The sequence below is a fragment of the Arvicanthis niloticus genome, chromosome 4 (genome assembly GCF_011762505.2).
Source record: "Arvicanthis niloticus isolate mArvNil1 chromosome 4, mArvNil1.pat.X, whole genome shotgun sequence".
NCBI lineage: Eukaryota > Metazoa > Chordata > Mammalia > Rodentia > Muridae > Arvicanthis > Arvicanthis niloticus.
In genome coordinates this window covers 124915603-124934745 of record NC_047661.1, presented here as the reverse complement: position 1 = coordinate 124934745, position 19143 = coordinate 124915603, and the positions used below count along the sequence as shown (strand labels likewise).

The following is a 19143-nucleotide window of genomic DNA, read 5'->3' as shown; positions in this document are numbered from 1 at the left end:
GACCTCTGGAAGAGCAGTTAGTGCTCTTAACCACTTAGCCAACTCTATAGCCTTTTCTTTGACTTTTATTTTTCCTGTTCTCTTCCTCTCCCTCCGAGCTTCCTGATGGCAGACAGTGTTTATTTATCTTTGTATTCCTTGAGTCTAACACTCAATAGCTACACAGTATGTTTGCTGAGTGAATTATTTACCAAGGTGAAGAACAGAAAGTGGGCTGAGGCTACAGCATTTTGTAGGTCGCTGGGTTTCCCTCTCTGAAGAGCAGGTCACACTGAATGATGATGCTGAAGGAGTCATAGAGAGGATGAGGAAGGATGCAGCTGACATTGTCTTGTCTGAATCACAGCAAACACACTTGCTTCTAGTTGATAGACCAGGCTGCTGTGTAAGGTCTTTTTTTTGAAGACTGAAATGAGACCTGTCCCCGGCTGGAACATATGCTTACACAGTCTCAAAGATGCAGCTTCTAATATTTTGTTTATGGTCGGGCAAGTTAACTTTTCTATGCCATTATTTTCCCGATTTATCATTGAGCTGATGGGCAGGCAGATACCCTATGCACACCTGTCATTTCTACATTATTCTAGCCCAGTGCACAGGACTTGAATCCAGACAGTGGGGTACATGAGAAGCAGGTGCAGACAAGCACAACATACCTGGCTTGACTTTTCTCTGCGTCTGGTTCCCTCTGGGCCACACAACTGCCAAAGAATCCACTGCCAAGGCTGAAACACACACTTAAAAAAAAAAACACTCTAGTTCACTTTTCTAAAGAACTTATACTTACAGTCTACACATTTCCATGTAAGGTGGTGATGGGAAACCCAGCACTTTCTTGGATCTAAAAACAAACTGTTCCAGGTAAGAACACCTACTGTAGGTGGAATTAGAAGGAACAGGCAGAGCTCAAGCCAGGGGTCCCATGCTGGTCTCTCTTACTCCCCAGCACTCCTGGAGGAAGATTAAAATAGAGAAAACAAGAAAATATCTAATGCATAGCTTGGGCTTGGATATCAGTAGTTGAAAACAGATGTAGGCCCTAAACTACCAGGCAGCTACCAACACACACCAGCACAACTCCAGCCCTGATAGAAAGGAACCTTGAAATGTTAGTAAGGTGGTGCTTGGCTAGTGTTCCTCCCTCGACCTGCCCATGACTTCCACCCCAAGAAAATCCAAGAAATGGAATCTCCACGAAAAGGTATCTTCAAGTAGCCAAGGAATCAAGCCTATTACATTAATCCTACAATATACCTGCCAATGGGGGAACCGACTCTAACGCCAAGATTCATTTGGTAACTGTGGAGCATGACTAGACTTTCAAAAAAAATTAATTATAAACTAGTTTCTGTATTTGGAACCCACTTGTTAACTAATAGCATATTTTAATTATATCAAGTTGGCTTGAGGTCTTTCTCTCCTGAGTTGATTGTTTTGTCTGGAAGGGAAGGTTGGTCCACGAACGATGTAGTTCTATCTTCTGCACTATAATGTATCACTAGAATTGATGGTGGAAACCTGGAACATTACACAGAGTATTTCTCATTATTCTTCTTCAGTATTTAGCAGAGACTGTAAGATCCTTCTTCCTCGTAAGAATTTTTATCAGAATGAAGGGGTGGGGGATGGGGAGAACATGGTTGATGTCTGAGGTAATTTCACCTTTAAAAGGTTGAACTCTTCATTGAGGAGGTGCATCAGAGTTGGGGAGGAAGGATATCTCTGTGGAAGCAGTAACCCTGGACTGAAATTACTTACTGTTGAGAGGAGAGGGCAGAGAAAGACCCTAGGACATCAGGGCCAGGTATGAAGGAGGGGTAACTGGCCAGCCAGCTTTGGATTCAGTGAGTGAGTTCTTCCTGGCCTCACTAGGTTTTGTTCTCAGTATTGGCAATCTTTTAAGAGCCTTTTCCTTTCTGTAGCTCTTGGAAAGTTGGAAGGCAAACTTGGCTCAGTGTTAGAACACACAGCATGCACAAGACCCTCGGAGAGAGGTGGGGAGGGGAGAAGGGGGAGAGGAAGGGGGGAAAGGCCTGGAAATGGAAGGGTAAGGGTAAGAGGGAGAGGGATCTCAGAGCTGGGCATGCTGGCATGATGGCGAATACCTTTAATCCCAGCACTCAAGAGTCTGAGGCAAGTTCCAGGGCAGCTAGGACTGCACAGTAAGATGCTCTTCTGCAAACAAAGACCATGAACAAAAGCCTAAAATTAACATTAACCAAGGGTAAGTAAACATGCACTTCATATTATGAGACTATTTTTGGATTTTTTTTATAGAGCTTTTTCAAGGTTAGTGAGCAAAACTGATGAATCTTCTATTTAATTTTTATTTGGAAAAACAGCATCTGTGACTTCTTTGAAAAGATGAACTACAGAACTCAGTTGTCATATTTCTAAAACTTCTGCAGAGCAAATGACTTCAAATGATGTTTACCAAATCCAGACAGAATTAAATTGTAGAATTTAAATAAGAAGTGAACATAAAGGATTCAGCCAGGTGTAGGTTCATTGGTTTGTTAGGAAGCATAAGGAGAAGAAACTTTACTGTTTAAAATACGTATTCTGTTAGGAGCTCTAAATGATAGAGGAGAACAGGTTTCTTTTCTTCTATTTTTCTTGTATGAACTAAGAAATTGCTCTAATCTTTCATTCAACTTACTGACTTTTATCTGTTTTTTTTTTTTTTTTTCAGTTTGTCAGATTCATGGAAATAAGATGAAAACATTTAGAAAATAGCTACTATCATTAATTTTATTAATGCCATTTTTAAGAGCCTTGCCTGATGAAAAGAAATATTTCTTTTGAGACAGGGTCTTGATAAATTAAACATTAAATGTGTGTATGAGTGTATGTGTGTGTGCAAGAGAGAGAGGGAGAGACAGAGAGAGACAGACAGGCTCACAGGTATCTGAGAACAATCATGGCTGCTGATTCTCACCATCCTTCTTGCTTGATCCTTGTCTCCCAATTCTCAGCACTCTATAGACCAGGCTAGTCCTACAGTTTCTTATCTCCACTTTAATAATGAAGTTGCTGGGTAATTCTTTAACAAAATAACCGGCAGGTAGCACTGGCAAGGAAACAAAAGTAAGGAAAATGCCAGTTATTAGAAGTTGATGGAACTTTTTGAAGAGAATAGTAGTCCAACAGTAGTACAAAATATAATTTTTTAAATAAATTACATATTATCCCATATTTCAACATGTTATAAAAGGTACTTTGTGGTCCAGCAGTGTGTGATTTGTCTCAGTAGAGGAGAGGCCATATTGTATGTGAGCTCCTCAGCTTAATATCCAAGAGCAGCAAATTACATATATAATTTATGGATACTTTTTAAAATGAGCATATTTCATATAAATGGTTCTCATGTTGTGCAGACATTCATAATGATCAAAGTTTCCAGCTTATAAGCTGATGCAATAACATCCCATGAGAAACTGTCTTAAGCTGCAGTCATACTAAAAGTCTGTATGGAGAAATAGTTACTATAAAGTAAGTTAAGAGTAACATCAGCTGGGCAGTGGTGGTGCATGTCTTCAGTCCTGGCATTCAGGAGGCAGAGGCTGGTGGATTTCTGAGTTCAAGGCCATCCTGGTCTACAGAGTGAGTTTCAGGGCAGCCAAGGCCACATGAAGAAGCTTGATGTCAAAAATAAAAAGCAAAAAATCAAACACACACACACACACACACACACACACACACACATGCGTGCGCAAACACAACCAAAAGCACAAACAAACAAACAAACAAACAGGAACATCAGTGATGTCAATGGGAAACATGCCGATTGGGGTATTGAAATGATTCTTAACTCAGGTTCTGTAGATTGTCTAGATTCTAAGTAAATACTCTCCTTTGAAAAGTAGAATCTTAGCCTACTGGGGCTATCAATTCCTTGTGGTTTTAAGCAATAGCCTAGCTTGTTTGTGTTTAGCTGTCTCTGCCACTGAGTCTTACTCATTGGTTGAATTATGGCTACTAAATTCTGCAGTTGGTCATAGTCCTTAGAAGGTTGTTTGCTTCTGTTTGTTGGTGGGACGTGTCTGATTTCTTTCATGTGTCCCTCTTTGGTGAAACATAATTACAGGGTATGGCATGGTACAACAATAATGAAAAATAGCATTTGCTTCTGATGAACACAGAGGGAAAGCAAGCGAGTCACAGAATGAAGACAAAGTGAAAGGGAAGACAGAAAGGGGTGGGGGTGGGTTCGCAGCCAGCCAGGAAAGGAGAAAACAGAGGCCCACCAACTTAAGCCAATCAGTAAGTAGAAGGCTTCACAGTATGAATTGTAACAAATGTGCTAATATCGTGTGAATCCTTTGAACACAGGAAAGTATGTTTACGGCTATTTAGTGCATTTCTGCATGTCTTCTACAGGGACCTGCAATTCCCATGTTTGCTCACAATACAAAGGAGTGTCTACTTAAGCATATAGGCAAGAGGCTCATTGCTTTCTGGAAGAAAAGGGAAATGCATGAAAGGAAAGTGTGTCAAAAGTAAAGTCCTTGTATGCATATGTGTGCATATATATCATACGTATGTGTGTATCTGTGTGTGTGCTTATGCAGATGTGTGTGTGTGTGTGCTCGAGCAAGCTGACATGTAGATAGAGGGCAAAGGTCAAGGTCAAGTTCTTAACTGTTCTCCACGTTCCTGTTTGAGACAGTGATTCCGTGAATGTGAATATGGAGCTTGCCAACTTGGCTAGAATGGGTGGCTAGCAAAGCTACGGAGGGATCCCCTGTCTCTGCCTCTCCGGCACTGGGATTACAAACACAGACAGTTATGCAATTCCATGCATTCTGTGAGATCCGTGCAGGCTCTCTTGCCTGCACTGCAAGATTCTTACCTTCTCCCTAGCTCCCAGACAGTCCTGGTACTCTGACTTCCCACTTTCCAGAATAGAGACATGGGTCAAGATGCACTTCTGTTTCATTGAATACCATGCTGAGAGAACATGAGACACTTGCAGAAACTGCATGACTCGTGGTCAGAGATTCTTTTGGTCTGCAGGAGGCAATAGAATCCATGGAGAACTTTGTAAGTTGGTGCTTGTACATCTGTTTTCCAAGAAAAACCCCATACTCAAGGTTGTTGTGAAGTTAAGAATATACCGTCTTTCAGGTACCCTTGCTTCAAGCTCCAGAAGCTAGAACTACATAACGTCTTAGTTGCCCCCCATAAACTAGGACCTGACACATGGCAGGCCGGTGCTCCACCCTTGAGCTACATTCCCAGCCCCCGAATCTCAGTTTTAAGTTGACAAATAACAGATTAAAAACCAAAAGACTATGTGATCTTATATGTATGGGGCAAATAAACACATGTGTTGGCTATCCTTGTTATGCTCTAGCAGTTTGTAACATCTGAGAATAAAACCAATGAGGCAGAAATGCGTGGCAGGCAACATTAAATATGGCCATTACAGTGATTCTCAAAGACCCAACGCTCCCAATCAGCAAAGACAGGTACAGAGTCAGTATGGTTTTCTTGACACTATGAACTGGAATTCTGCTGTGTTCCCAGAGAATTTCATGAAAAAAAAAAAAAAAAAAAAAAGCTAGAATGGAAAAGCAAGAATGGAGATAGAACCAGCATATAAATTGATAGCACAATATCTACTCCTCTGGAAATTTCCATTCATGAATCTGCTTTTTAAGATAACATGAATACAAATTGTGGTCATTTCTCAGGCCAAAAAAAAAAAAAAAAAAAAAAAACCAACAACAAAAAAAAGTTTTTAAAAAATGCATTTCTGGTTCTTGGATGTAAAGTTTCTGACCTTGACAAATAAGAAAGTCATAGTGAGCTAAGATGAAGGCCCGATGTGTTCTAGCGTAATGTAAAGTTTGTCAAAAATGTTTTGCCTTTAAACAAATCCTGAGTGCTGAGGTTAGAAACAGAGACAGTGGAAAGTCCGGGACTACAAGATCTGAGGGTCCCCTGTGTCATGACAGTCACTAGGACAGGAGGGTTCAGGGAGAAAGGCGGCTCTTTAGGAGGTGGCAAGGCCACTACCGTTTCAACTTTGCTGAACTTGGTACAAATGTCAGTAAATATATGCACACGCACACATATACACACATGCATGCACACGCATGTACATACATGCATATAAACAATTAAAAGCATTTATAGCGGAAACTAGAAACCTCCTTCAACAAACTATCCTTATTTGTGATGTTACTAAAAAGTGTTCTTTACTAAAAAGAGCATATGCGGCCGGGCGTGGTGGCGCACGCCTTTAATCCCAGCACTTGGGAGGCAGAGGCAGGCGGATTTCTGAGTTCGAGGCCAGCCTGGTCTACAGAGTGAGCTCCAGGACAGCCAGGGCTACACAGAGAAACCCTGTCTCGAAAAACCAAAAAAAAAAAAAAAAAAAGAGCATATGCACTCAAATACAACATTCTTATTAAGTTAATTTTTGGAAATCACTCGGATTTTGATTGCAATCACCCACATGTAAAATTTACCAATAGCTTACAAAAATATCTCAGTGGACTGAGTAAAAGAAGCTATTCAAGTAAATTTATTTAATTTGTTAATAAGTAACAATGGTGTGCACGCTTACATGGTAATAAATATATTCTTAGATTTCTGGGTTATTTGACTTCTAATTGGCTATGTCAGCTAAAGTGCTGTCATACATGGACCATAGAACCATGATGCCGACCTGATGGGTGTAGTAGGAAGTCCATGCATGGACAGCATCCTGACTCCCATCATCTGTTCCAGAAGCAGCAACGGCAGCTGCCAAATCCTGCGGAAGTCACTGTTCTCCTAGGACTCTGAGAACAGGTGACATGTTTCCAAATGACCTCAGTGATTGGTGCACATCATGCTATTCTGAGTGGTAGGTAATCCTATGACTTCCTCTGTCATGTAGAGTTTAGAGTCAAGTCTACAAAATGTGTGCTGGCCAATATGAGGATATAGCTCAGTAGGAGAGCATGGGCCCAGCACTAGGAAGGCTCCAGGTTCCATCCCAAGATGAGGATAAAAGGGCAGCAGGGACAGAGAAGGACATCCAGAGGGGCAGTTTCTTTCCTACTCTCTCTTCTTCATAATTTAAAAATGTATGCTTTAAAAATAAAGATTTCTTTAAAGGCTATTGTCACACCTAGATGTCATAGTCTCACTTTACTAAATCAAGGGCTTTTTACAATTGTACCAGCTGGCTGCATTCTGAGTCCTTCTCAGTCTGTGGCCATAGCAGATAATGTGTGAAGTGGCAAGTATTACAAGCAGGCTTTCCTTAGTGAGAGTCCGGTGCTTGCAAGTTTATTGTGGTACCACAATCATGTGAGGCCATCTATGTGTAAAACGAAGACCTCTCTGACAAGTGGAAGCCAAGAGTATGCACTGAGAGGCTTGTGCTCCAAAACAGAAATAAAAAGGAAATGAACTCACCTCAAACCAGGATAACAGAGAAGACTGCCCTACAAAAGTAAACAAACAAATAAAAACACAATTGAGCCGCTTGTTGTCCCCCAAAGCAGGGACCTAGCTAGCAAAAAGAACAAATACAATTGGCACCAGGAGAGTCTTGAACAAAAGCTGACATAAAATCAAAATCGAGTAGAAGCTATCATAAATTTTTGTAATTTTATCAAATTTGTGGAATTATTGTGTGCATTATTTGTGAAAGTAAAAACCAAGAACACATCTTCAGAGGAAAAATAGTAAGATTTAGTTGGGAAAAATTTTGTGAAGAATAAATGAAGAAATAGCGGACAGCAAGAATTTCTGAATGGCATGCGTGTTGAGCAGAGTCTGGGCTGATTGTGTCCTGTGGCTTTGTGTGCTGTTCGTTCTGCTGGCTGGTGTCTGTTCTTACTGCTCCTCCAGGCCGATTTATTTGTACAGAAAACTTATTTCTCTGGGGAGGGGCTGTGTTTGCCACTCTTCAGTAGCACCCACAGCAGCAAACGGAGAAAATCAGTTTTCTATGACGGCTCAATAATTGCCTTTATTATCCTTACATGTTGAAAATTATGTCAGCCTACAATTTCAGCAAAAATGCAAAATTGAAAATGAATATAGAAAATAGTGTGTACGTTTCTCTGACATGAAATCACCGTGTGCTGCCAAACGGAGCACAAATGGCCCTCTAACAGGCTCCTGTGCCAACAGTGGATGATCAAAGACCTCCTCTGTGGCAGCCACACCAAGTCACACTGGGGATGTCAAGGGCAGGCCGTCTGAACCCTATGCTGTATTTTCTCAACAATATTGTGTTAGAATACAAATATATAGATACAGATAAATACATTTACATGTTCACATATATATTTTACAGAACTTAAATAATTCATCCAAATAAATTATTTAAATGATTTAAAAATTCCTTTGTCAAACAGATTAATAGAACCTTGTTATTCAAAAGATAAATCATTTTATATGAAGTGGCAAAGTCTTCAAGGGCTAATAAAGGTTTTATGAGAGATAAACTTTTAATGAATTAATACTTTTGCATGCACTTCTTTTTTGTATACACAAATATACACATATATGCTTATATTGATATTTGTATTAACATTTTCTGACTGATTGTTTTTAAAGGCAACAGTGTTCACATTACTTAAAGCAAAGCATTCTTATAGATTTAAGGCTTAGAAGCTGATGTATTACAATTTACCAAGTGAACCTTTAAATAGTGCTACAAATGTTATTTGTGTAAGAGATAAAAGAGACTGGTGTTTTTCTGTTTTGTAATTTATATGAATCTAGCAATCATTGCCCATGAACAGTTTTATGCATGTCACTGTGTAGGTTTAAAGTGTATCAGGCCTGCAGGACTTTCTTCTGCATGAGTCTAAATCAGAACAATATTTTACTCTAGAAAATCATGAACTGGTATTTGCACAATAAGACCCCAAGACCCTGGGAACAATTTTAAGGATTTTTATGAAGTTCAGTGTGCATTCTTCAGCTCAAATTTGGCATAGTTTCAATTTGAGACTCCACTGAAATTCAATTGGTTTATTTTATAATTAAAAACAAGGAAATCATAGTAACAAAAATATATAATGTATGGAAGTCTTGTTTATTATAGAAACATCCATAAAGAAAGAAACATGTTCTAACTTTTCTCATTACCCCAACGGGAATTGCATCTTTAATCACACAAAGCACAAGAGCTTTCTAATTTTGTTTAAAGGGTTTCAGTACTTACAAAACCCAGATCAGGTTATTATAAATCTAGAGGAAATTAGCGTCCCCAGCCCTCCATCAGCTCTATGTAAGGCTTCTATATGTATCACAAATTTAATGGTATATTAAGACTCGCATTTGGTTCAGTTTTGTAGGCGTTAATAATCTATAGAGTATTTAAACATTTTGTTCATTAACTGGAAAATTTAAGCAAAGATAAGCTTGATTCCATTTTAAGGGACAATATATTATAACTGGTTTTTGAAAGCCTATATAGTTGCTTAAGTAGTTAAAGATAGTTTTCTAAGCATTTAATTCAATATCTATTTTTGACATTAAATATTTTTTTCTGTATATAAGCATATGCTATCCTTACAATTTCGAATCTTACCTGCATAAAATATCTTGGTACGCACACACATATATATGTAGATGTAAATAAACTTTGAAATCATTTTACAGTAGGGCATTGGAGAGATAGTATGCATTGAATAATGGCATGAAAATGTCAAAATTCATTATTTCAGGTATTTCTCAAAGTCTATATTTGAGTACATGCAGATTTATTTATTGTATGCCTACACTCAGAGAAACACACAAGCATCCCAAGAAGTGATATTTTCCTTGGGATTCGTATTATTTACAAACAAGGCTCAATCTTGGGTTCTGTATCCATTTATATTTTATAGCTGGTGAGAGCAGTCAACTTCTCTCTGATTTTATTTTTTTAAAAGGCTTTTTTTCTCATCATTATCTACTGCCATTATCTTTGAGACTTGTCACTTCACATACAATAATAACCCAGTACCGTAATGAATTATTGCGTTTCAATTACCATTAGATAACAAACAGGAAATTGGTTTTAATTTTGCACTTCGTTCTATATTGTCTGAACAATTTAAAATACATGGTTTTCATTGGAGCCATTAATTCAAGTAGTAAGGACACAATAATAATTAAGTTGGTGCCATAATTACATCCCCATAGTGAAGGTGGGGGAACTCTTGGCACACTAATAGTCCGTTTTCCTTCTGTTGCAATCTGTGATTTTGGTAGGAAGGACAGTTGAATTAGAAGAAAGATAATTTAGAGAGTCATAGAAAAGCATCCCAAGAATATTTCTTCAGGTGACAGTGCAGCACCATCTTTATAATGCACAGTGGCTGCATGTGTTATAATAGTGTTTTATTTTTTAATTCAAAGCAAAAAATAGTTGGTGACTTTTAAAAATCAAAATACTTAAAAATACCCACGCCACAAAACATCATCGTTACCACGCCATTTCAGCACTCTTTTGAGATACAAATGATATTTTGATATGATTCTAAACTTGAGTGTTAGTTTTAGAGAGATATTAATTCTATTCTATTCTACTTTTGTGTATCACAATGGAGTGTGCTGATGACATCACCGCAAGTCTAATATCAAGTGGTGATGACGTCACTGTGCCTTCTTGGTGAATAACAGAGTTACGATGGGGTGAAGATTCAATGGAATGATTTAAATTGTTATGGGATGATGGGGACATTTTAATATTTTATCAGAGAACTGTATGATATTATGAAGAATCTATATAGCACTTTACTTTGTAAATTGCTATTCTACTTCTCACATGCTCAGATTTGTTTACCAAAATATTCAAAAACAAATAATCGTTTTCAAAAAACTATAAATAGTGTTGGCATTGTAGCTCTGCTGGTAGAATGCTTGCCTGGTACTCAGCAATTCCTGGGTTTCGTGCCAGCATTGCATATGACCGACATGATTACACAGTGTGAGTCTTGCGCACAGGAGCTGGAGGCAGAAGGATCAGAATGTGGAGCTATCATCGGCTACACATTCAGCTATAGGCTGGTCTGGGCTGCATGAAATCCTGGTTGAAAAATAACATAATTATACTAACAAGGAGATAAAACAATAGAAAATATCAGTAAAAGCTAAAGAAAAATAATCAGAGGATCAGAAAAGACAAAGTAAAGGGGGTCACGTTTCATAATTTAAACCACAGAATGTTTTCAAACATGAAATACATCTTATTTATTTATTTAAAAATATTAAGACTATATAAGCCACTATACTTCATGTTGGACAGCTATGACAACTTAGTTTTGATCTGAAGACACCAGAAAATGATAGAATAATATCTTTGACATTCCAGTGCTTATAGAAACATCTATGTGTTTGCATTCGTACTCTTAGAGGCTTTAGCAAGTTTGATCCTACTGTGGTGGACAGCAGTATGAAGAGACAAAGTCATATTCGCCGAGCCATGGAAAATCCCACTGCTTGGATTCTGTGAGCTGCTGTTCAGCATGGAGCTGCCACCACAGTTAACATCTGTTTGCTCCTGTTCTGTGCCCAAGCGATAGATGCATCACGATTTAGGAGGAATGGCACATGCAGAGACTGGTATCTTGGTTTAGCTTCAAGAATTTTAAAGAAACTCAGAGAAGTTTCATCTTCATGGTTGACGTGGTAAAGTTCACAAGCCTTAGAAAGACTGGGAGAACATTCATTTGTAAACATACACATTAACAAGGGAAGATGCCTGAGGGTATGGATCATGAACAAAATAATGACTGTTCAGGTAGGACAAAGAGCTTTGTTAAAAAAAAAAAACAGTGCAGTTATCAGTCTTGGTTTGACAGAAACATTGATAGAGTAAGATCTATCAGACCCAATTAGAGAAAATCCTCACGGTGCAGAGATTAAGAAGAGTTATGGGAACAATCTATGGAAAAGAAAGATTTTGACTTCTGAGAAACTCAGTAGAACAATGATTCTGAGGGATATCATTTTTAATTTTCTTGCTTTCAAGTATCATAATTGTAATGGTATAAAAATTTTATAATCCTTTAGAGATAGTTATGCATATTTAAACACTTGGTGTATATAGAAAAACCCATGCAGCCACTTATATGGGTGGATATTTTTTAAAACTAATAATTATAAAATGATGGTCTTTAAATGCATATGATTATATCTTGTCAATAATATCATTAAGCATAGAATACCATAATCATATATATATTCTGCCTTTTACTACTCTGAATGTTGAGGCTGTGTCACATCCTCTTAGGTAAGGTTTGGCCTTCTTGGACAAACTTTACTGAGCCCAGCGAGCTGAGAGAATAATTAAAAACTGATTGGCTTTGCCAAATGCTTTCATATGTTTCTGGTCTCATGGAAAATGAGTTTTGATTTCATTTTAGCTCCATGCATGGCAAGGCAGGGAAAAAAAAAGGTAGCAACTTTCAACCAGCTCTCCTTAAATCTGTAGCTCTCACTGCATTGAGCTGTTCTACAGGGTTAAGGTGGAGGGCTTTCTAGAGCAGGAAGCCCACCTTCTCCCCCAAGCATTATATAGTATGATCAAGAAAAAGGACCATGCTCAAATTTAGGCTATAATCTAAACTAATTTGCTCCTAGTTTTGAAATAGTAAGTGAAGCAGTTTTACATACTTTTTCTTTTCTTTGTTGTTCTTTTTTGAGACAAAGATCTTACTATGTAGCTCTGGTTGTCCTGGGAATTACTATGTAGTCTATGCTGGCCTTGAATTCACAGAAATCCGCCTGCCTCTGCATTGCAGGAGCTGTTATTAGGTGTCACCACTATGCCTGGTTTATTCCACACTTTTTTTCCAACTTCTGAGGTAAAAATGTGTTCTTTATGACAGATCCGTCTTTCCCTCTGAGACAGTTCTCTTCAGCAGTGCAATTCAGAGTCACCAGGTCGCCTTACCCACAAGCAAATCCCAGCATCTTCTCCACCGAAGCCCTGTGGAGCCCCTTTTAGACTTAGTTTATTTATATTTAAGTTTGCTCCAGCAGGACAATGACGAAGCCACTAGCTGGACTTAGTGGCTTATACCAATCACAATATTTTGCCCCTATGACCATCTTCATATTTCTTCAAATCCATTAGCTTGTTATCTAAAACTGTTACTCCTCAGACTTCTATTTTGACAAGTACCTGATGGCTTCCCTGTAAACAAAGATACAGGGATGGCAAATAGCTTTGAAAATTAACCTAATTTCAGTATCAGAAATACAGGACCCTATTGAATAGAATAGAATAATCTCTAGTTTCATGAGGTTGTTTAAATTGAAAACATGCGTTTCCACAGTTGGGAAAACATGTATGGTAAGACATTTGAAGCCCATCAATCTTTCCCACCACATGAACTAACGAGTCCCTTCTGTTTGCTTTGAATGAAATCACCATGAGTGGCTAGATGTTGATTTAACATAAAACAAATGGGAATGGGTGTTTCTTTGTCCTTTGTAGAATCTATTAAAAACAAAAACAATTAGCGAGTACATTGGGGAAGTCAATGATTTCGCCATTACTTAAATAATAATATATACTGAGTAGCTGCATCCGTTGGATTTGAGGAAGGAGTAATACATTCCAGTTATCCCGGGGCTGCTCACATCTGTAGACGCTAACACCCCACTCATGTTTTTCTATGACCACAACACCTGTAATGCTATAGACTGTGTTTTGAATAGTTGCGAAGTATCAGGTATATTATGTTTTCTGGATGCGAAGAGGATCCGTGGAATGTATCACATAATGGCTCCCTTTCATTGTCAGGGCTCTGGCTAACAGCTTCATCTTGAACATTTCAATTGGATTGATTCTTTCCTATGATATATAAAGAGGAAAGTAAGAATTTAAAATTCCTAAATATTTAAGACATCTTGGAGAAGACACATTGCTACCTGTGTGCGTGTGTGTGCTGGCGTAGCAAGTTTTCTTATGGTGAAAACATTTTGAACCTTTGAGCTGCAGAAAATACACACCCTATTGACTCAAGGTTGAAAATGCTTATGGGCCATTTTATATTTCCTAGAGTGTTAACTCACTTTTGGCAAGTTTTCCTATGTGTGTGTGTGTGTGTGTGTGTGTGATGCTGTCTCCTTAGAAACATAGTGGAGAGTGACTCACTTTATGTCTTGGGCATCAAAGAATATCAGACCTATGAAATGTAGACAGTGGTTTCTTTGAGAGATTCTTTCTGAGAGAATTAAATAAACGAGCCAACATATGGCCGGCTTAATTCAGGCAAAAATGTCTATTGATTGCTCACTAAGCTGACTAAATAAAAACTTCAGGCTAAGTTTTGCTTCCCCAAAGAAAATAGGATTAGCCGGGTCTGTGCACTCACTGGGGCTTCCTGTGAATCAGGCCAGATGAATGAAAACCTTCAAAGCTGAACAAAAGAACGGCTAAATTTTTTTTTTTGGCAAATGCAAATTATTAGTAGTTTGACATACTGTGTTTTACACTCACAAATAAAACATTTTTAAAAAGAGGAGAATGTGATATTAACGATCTTTGATGTCTGGGAAGCATTTGTCTACCTTCTTTTCAGCTACTTTTTAAGTAGGCTGACTAAACTTTCCCTAGGTGGACCAGCACCTTGTACAGCTTTTGACTAGTGGAAAACCTAAGCACACTTGTAATGTTTTGCAGGAGCTCTGCGAAGGTGTGTATTTTCTAGGCTATTTTGATCCTGCATGGATGGTATTTGAACTGATGTATCTAAGAAATTCCAAGTGAAGAGTGTCTATCCTTTAAAGCACAGGTACTCTTGGCACCCCTCATTTATCACCACCCTTCATCCAGTAGAAAAGACGAGGTCACAGGAGACTTTGTTTCTAATCTGAGCATGGTAATGTGTCAGTGATTTGGGTATATGAACATTTAGCTTCAGGTTTTCTCCAGTCAAGAACGCATTTGACCAGTATTTGAATGATTTTAGTGCTGCAAATATTTGGCTTTGTGACAAAATGCAAATGCTAATTGATATTCAGAATCTTCGAGTCTTCGGAGCAATCTCCTGTTGACATTTTAATAACATTGTTTGGAATGATTTCCGAAGTGTGGTGACTGCAGCTTACCCGCAGTAACAAAAAGTACATATTGTTTCTGAAAGCAAGCAAGCTCAAGTTTCATCCACTTCTCTAGAGGTCTCCAACCTGGGGGAATTAGCCTCTCGAAGGCAAATGGCTGCATTCATTAGCTCACTCGGTAGTTTAGGAACTCACTGAGAAACTTGCTGCTTTCTGCTCAGAAACCTTATAATTGAAAAGAAAATCCAGATTTTATTTCTTGATTTACCTCCTGAGCAGGAGACGTTTACCTAGTTTTTAAACGTTTATTTATTTATTTTCTCCTAGCACGATGATACTGTTGTGGTTTGGTCCTTTCGGCTTGTTTCTGTCGTTTGCTGACACTGTCAGCAGAGAGGGGCAAGGAAATGTTTCGAGAGGACAAGAGAGGTTTCAATATAAGGAAACGAGGGAAACAGACCTAAGACGACTGTGAATGTTCTAGCAAGCAAAGCCTTGCAGTCTCCTTTCCTTCCGTTGCATATCCTGGTGAGTTTAATCAAAAACAAACAGAACGCTCTTGTGAAATATAGTCAATAAAGTCAAAGTTTAGCTAGCTCTATGTAACTACAAAGAAAAAGTCATCGCAATTAAAAAAAAAATGTAACTTTCGTTAACGAGCGCGCCGGAAATCTCAGGTATCAAAGACGCCTTAGCCCTGGAGCGTCCCCTGTGCGCCGCCGCCGGACGGAGGCAGTCGCGGCGAACAGACCTCCTTTCTCCTGCGAGCAGTCACACAAAAGGAGGGCTGCGGAAACTAAAAGTTTCGGGGCCTCCAGCTCGGGGCACGCGGAGCAGAGAAAACCTGGAGACGGGGTGGGTAAAGCACGCATCCAGAGCGCCCGGGAGCAGTCCTAGCTAGGAGGGAGCTCCTGGGCCTGGAGGGGAAGAAGGACATAGGGAGCGGGGTCTCAAGCTGCAGGCCCCAAGCCCGGCCCCCGGTGGCCCGAACGCGAGCTCTCTCGGATCCCCTGCCCCGGGATCCCGAAATAAAAGCGATGTTTGGAAAAGTGCGTGTGTGCGCCCGGGCTGCAGAGCGTGCAGCAGCGGGCGCGCAGTGAGTGGAGTTCGGGGGAGGAGAGGGGGGCGGGGTGCAGAGAGGGAGAATGCTGGATACTGAACCCCCGGACCTGGCTGGGGGTGTTTGGGGAAGGTACGCCAGCCGATTGCTAGGGGGAGGAGAGGGGAGGGGCGCGAGCCTGCGCGGGCGCCTCTGGGGCGCGTTCCGCGGCCGTGCGCGCGTCCCCCGCCGCCACCGCCACCAGCGCCTCCCGGAAAGCCCTGCGGCCGCCCCACCGGGCCGAGCCCGGGCCGGCCAGTCTTGGGGCGGCTGCTCGGCCGTCGCCACCGCCACCCGAAAGGCTAGATCGCTTGTAAGTGTTCCCCTTTGCTCCTCCTCCTCTTGCTCCTTCCCCGCGCTCGGGCGCCCCGCTGCCGCAGCTGCTCCAATGGAGTGGAAAATGGCCATTGGGCGCAATGAGTTCTAGATTATCTGCTCCGCGTTTTGTACTCAGCTGCCTGTCTTCTTTAGAGTTTGCACAAGCCCCTTGGCTGGCAAAAGAGGGAGGGAGAGACGGATGCTGCGCCGCAGTCCGCGCTCATATGTTTATATGATTAGCAGTCCTCGGTTGAGGGGGCTGGGGGTGGGGATTGACGAGGAGGAGGACGACGAGGAGGAGGAGGAGGAGGCAGGAGGTGACTCCAGTTCAGCCCTAGCTGAGTCCGTGTCAGGACTTCGGGCTCCCCGCCTCTTGCTCCCTGCTCTCCTTGCTCTCCTCTAGCTCTCACTCTCTCCTGGCTCACACACACTCAGCACACACACACACTCACACACACACATACACGCGCGCGCACCCGCACGCAGAGGTGCCCGAGCGCCATCGGGAGCTTACCGGAGGATTCTTGGCGATTGTTGAGGGGACCAGCCTCCCTCCGCGGCTGTGCAGCGGCGCGGCTCTTCCCTGCTCCATCCGTCGCTTTCCTCGAACCCGAGTTTCTCACCTCCTGCATCCGCGGATCCACCACCCCCCGCGCCCCCCGGGCCGGGAGACCCGACGTGTGAAGAAGGGCCGGCGGCAGAGTCGTGCCCCAGGCCGCAGGGGCGGCGCGTGCGCCGGATGCAGGTCCTGCCGGCGCTGCCCGCGCGCTCCGGGCTCCTCCGGACTGATTGACGGACTTGGCCTGGCTCCCCGGCGGCCGTACTCCCGCGGCGGCTAGGGGACTCCCGAGTCGGCGCACCTCCGCCAGCCTTGCTCTCTCATCCCCGCATCTTTTGGTTTTGAATTTTGATTTTTTTTTTCGTCTCGGGAGGGAGCGTGCAGCGGTAGGCGCGCGCGTGTGTGGGCAGAGCCCCCTGTGTCGCCGAGCGGCGTGTGGGAAACTGCGGGAAGATGTTGACTTAGCCCCCGGCAGCCGCCCGGGCCGCTGGGCTGCTTGGCTGGACTCGGCGGCTGACGGCGGTGGAGTCTCGAGCCGGAGGACACGCCGAAGAGCCGCGCGGCGCCGCGTCCGGCCCGCCAGCCGCCGCCTCCCCGCGCGCGCTCAGCCAGCAGGAGCACCCCGCGCCGGTCGCCTCGGCCCTTCTCTCGCGCCGGTGTCCCCGCGCGGCTCCCCGCGCCAGATTGGCCCTCCCCAGGGGCGCGCTCGCACACCGAGGTAAGCGCCAACAATGTGCCTCTGTGCTGGCTTCGGAGACCTGTTTGCTGGGCGCCTCCCGATGGGGCTGACGGCTCTGGAGGTTGGCCGTGTCGCGGGGACAGACCCGCTCTGGCCACTCGTGCGCAGCCCTTCCCGCCGACATCGATCCGCAGAACTCTGTGCGGTGCAGCCCGCTCGCCGGGCCGCGTGCGGCTATTGTCACGCTCTCGGGAATCAGGCTGGCTGCTAGGGACCGAGAAGGTGTGTGGGGGGGTGTTCAGGTTTGCGAGCCAGCTCCAGCCTAACCTTGCATTTTTGGGGGGGGGGGCGCGGATTTCTTAAAAATCTTAACAGGGACCGGAAGGTGCCCTTGGTTCTTCACGCAGCGGGGCTGGGGAGGGGACTGTCCAGTGCGCACTCGGGGTTGTCCCACTCTAGGTGTTGGGACCCTGGCTCGGCGGGGACTAGTCCTTGGGTTGTCGCTGGGAGCGAGTCCCTGGGAAGGGGGCAGTGGGGGAGGGTTTGCATGAGTTGTTGCGGGCCGTCGTTTCTTGTTGGTCAGGTGGTGCCGAGAGGCGAGGATGAGAGCAAAGCACAGCCAGATGTGGCGGCGCCGGTTCAGAGGCTGGCAGCGATTAGGGGTGGTGAGCTGCCGGGGCCAGGGGAGCCCGGCCGCGGAGCCCTAGGGTGGCGGGGCCCTGGGACTCGGCGGGCCGGAGCCAGGGCAGAGAAGATCCCGGACCCGCAGTGAGAGGGCAGCAGCGGGCCGCGCTGGGCCTGCAGCAGAAGTTAAGGGGCGTGGGCTCCCGGGCTGCCTTTGGGGTGGGGAGCTTGCTGGGTCTGGTGCGAGCCTCAGGTTGAAAGCAGCGGGGAGAAGGAGTCGTGGGAGGAGCACGAGGCCAGGGAGACCCTTGGGGTCGCGGCCGTGGGCTCCTGAATTCGAGACTCTCCGCCACACGGACCGGGGAGATCCATAACCAGGAGTCCCTAGTATGCAGGACTCCTGCACTTGGGACCAGCAAAGTTTTTTCTCTTCCTTGAACTGCAGGGTTTGGGTTAGAAGAAAGCGCTGGAGGCCTTAGCGAGTGCGGGACTGGCTCCGAGCAGAGGCCGAGGCTCGAGTGTCTTCCTGGGTGTTTTGGACCCCTCGGTCCAGCCTGTCCACCCAGCTTGTCCTCCAAAAGCAGCGTTCTGAGCTGCCCATCATAGCCCTTCCCAGGCGTGTGGGGGACTCCTCTCCCCTCTCTCCTTTCCTCTTTTCTCCTTCCCCTTTCCTGGCCCCTTCATTCCGTTCCTCCAGATACAAACCATGCCTTTTCAGATTCAGATGGAGGAAATGTTTTCCTCCTGCTTCACGAAAGGTGTCAGGCTGCTTAGCAGCTTCTCCATGCAGCCTGGGCGCGCCTGAGCCTCAGCACCAACCAGATGGTTGCTGTTACAAAGACCAGGTTT

General features: G+C 43.3%; 1 protein-coding gene and 1 long non-coding RNA gene across 47 annotated transcripts in view; one reads left to right on the top strand and one right to left on the bottom strand.

Annotated features, from left to right (window-relative positions):
• Positions 1–17085, bottom strand: part of LOC143442157 (uncharacterized) — a 38178-nt gene extending 21093 nt beyond the window's left edge. The window contains exons 1-6 of one of the 2 annotated variants that reach the window (XR_013110172.1): positions 16947–17079; positions 7414–7442; positions 4853–5010; positions 2939–3070; positions 2106–2175; positions 657–737 (exon numbers count right to left, since the gene is read on the bottom strand). This is a non-coding gene — a long non-coding RNA (uncharacterized LOC143442157). Of the gene's footprint in view, positions 1–656; positions 738–2105; positions 2176–2938; positions 3071–4852; positions 5011–7413; positions 7443–16946 lie in introns of both variants that reach the window. The other variant, XR_013110171.1, reaches the window with a different exon arrangement.
• Adgrl2 (adhesion G protein-coupled receptor L2) overlaps positions 1–19143 on the top strand; it is a 619706-nt gene that overhangs the window by 428747 nt on the left and 171816 nt on the right. For 17 of the 45 annotated variants that reach the window (XM_076933389.1, XM_076933387.1, XM_076933377.1 and 14 more), the window contains exon 1: positions 15669–15870. The exons of 2 other annotated variants lie outside the window; for them this stretch is intronic. The gene's annotated coding sequence lies outside the window, so the exon portion shown is untranslated. Of the gene's footprint in view, positions 1–15666; positions 15871–16272; positions 16428–17569; positions 17710–19143 lie in introns of those variants that run through there. 26 more of the 45 variants (XM_076933386.1, XM_076933371.1, XM_076933365.1 and 23 more) reach the window with 6 other exon arrangements.